The 1,995-nt window shown below is 47.4% G+C and overlaps 1 pseudogene; it reads right to left on the bottom strand.

Annotated features, from left to right (window-relative positions):
- LOC135537345 (nuclear receptor ROR-alpha A-like) overlaps nucleotides 1-1,705 on the bottom strand; it is a 33,237-nt pseudogene extending 31,532 nt beyond the window's left edge.
- Between the last annotated feature and the right edge of the window lie 290 nt (nucleotides 1,706-1,995).

Raw genomic sequence — 1,995 nt, 5'->3', positions numbered from 1 at the left:
CTGGGTCTAATCAGCCTGTGTTGTTGAGCACTAAGCCTGGATCTAATCAGCCTGTGTTGTTGAGCACTAAGCCTGGATCTAATCAGCCTGTGTTGTAGAGCACTAAGCCTGGATCTAATCAGCCTGTGTTGTTGAGCACTAAGCCTGGATCTAATCAGCCTGTGTTGTAGAGCACTAAGCCTGGGTCTAACTGCCTGTGTTGTTGAGCACTAAGCCTGGATCTAATCAGCCTGTGTTATTGAGCACTAAGCCTGGGTCTAACTGCCTGTGTTGTTGAGCACTAAGCCTGGGTCTAACTGCCTGTGTTGTTGAGCACTAAGCCTGGGTCTAACTGCCTGTGTTGTAGAGCACTAAGCCTGGATCCAATCAGCCTGTGTTGTAGAGCACTAAGCCTGGATCTAATCAGCCTGTGTTGTAGAGCACTAAGCCTGGATCCAATCAGCCTGTGTTGTTGAGCACTAAGCCTGGATCTAATCACCCTGTGTTGTTGAGCACTAAGCCTGGATCTAATCAGCCTGTGTTGTTGAGCACTAAGCCTGGATCCAATCAGCCTGTGTTGTAGAGCACTAAGCCTGGATCCAATCAGCCTGTGTTGTTGAGCACTAAGCCTGGATCTAATCAGCCTGTGTTGTAGAGCACTAAGCCTGGATCTAATCAGCCTGTGTTGTTGAGCACTAAGCCTGGATCTAATCAGCCTGTGTTGTAGAGCACTAAGCCTGGATCCAATCAGCCTGTGTTGTTGAGCACTAAGCCTGGGTCTAACTGCCTGTGTTGTAGAGCACTAAGCCTGGATCCAATCAGCCTGTGTTGTTGAGCACTAAGCCTGGATCTAATCAGCCTGTGTTGTAGAGCACTAAGCCTGGATCTAATCAGCCTGTGTTGTTGAGCACTAAGCCTGGGTCTAACTGCCTGTGTTGTAGAGCACTAAGCCTGGATCCAATCAGCCTGTGTTGTTGAGCACTAAGCCTGGATCTAATCAGCCTGTGTTGTAGAGCACTAAGCCTGGATCTAATCAGCCTGTGTTGTTGAGCACTAAGCCTGGGTCTAACTGCCTGTGTTGTAGAGCACTAAGCCTGGATCCAATCAGCCTGTGTTGTTGAGCACTAAGCCTGGATCTAATCAGCCTGTGTTGTTGAGCACTAAGCCTGGATCTAATCAGCCTGTGTTGTTGAGCACTAAGCCTGGATCTAATCAGCCTGTGTTGTAGAGCACTAAGCCTGGATCTAATCAGCCTGTGTTGTAGAGCACTAAGCCTGGATCTAATCAGCCTGTGTTATTGAATACTTGAACACTCACACACTGTCTGGTAATATAGGTTTGAATACCTGAACACTCACACTGTCTGGTAATATAGGCTTGAATACCTGAAGACTCACACTGTCTGGTAATATAGGTTTGAATACCTGAACACTCACACTGTCTGGTAATATAGGTTTGAATACCTGAACACTCACACTGTCTGGTAATATTGGTTTGAATACCTGAACACTCACACTGTCTGGTAATATAGGGTTGAATACCTGAACACTCACACTGTCTGGTAATATAGGGTGTCATTAGGGACGTACTCATTGTGTAATCAAGGCCTTCTCATTTCCTCTACTGTGCCTCTATGAAGACGAACGGTGTTTCCACTCCACTGGCATGTGAGGTATCATTGCTTATGTCATGTTGTCCTGATGTGCCCTCACAGCCTCTCAGGCATGATTTACTGTCTGTACGTAGTAACTACAGCTGGGCTCTCGACTGGAGTAACTACAGCTGGGCTCTCGACTGGAGTAACTACAGCTGGGCTCCAGACTGTAGTAACTACAGCTGGGTATATCCTGGGCTCTAGACTGTAGCAACTACAGCTGGGTATATCCTGGGCTCTAGACTGTAGTAACTACAGCTGGGTATATCCTGGGCTCTAGACTGTAGCAACTACAGCTGGGTATATCCTGGGCTCTAGACTGGAGAAACTACAGCTGGGTATATCCTGGGCTCTAGACTGTA

Source organism: Oncorhynchus masou, unplaced genomic scaffold (genome assembly GCF_036934945.1).
Source record: "Oncorhynchus masou masou isolate Uvic2021 unplaced genomic scaffold, UVic_Omas_1.1 unplaced_scaffold_753, whole genome shotgun sequence".
Lineage (NCBI taxonomy): Eukaryota > Metazoa > Chordata > Actinopteri > Salmoniformes > Salmonidae > Oncorhynchus > Oncorhynchus masou.
This window is presented reverse-complemented; position numbering and strand designations above follow the sequence as displayed.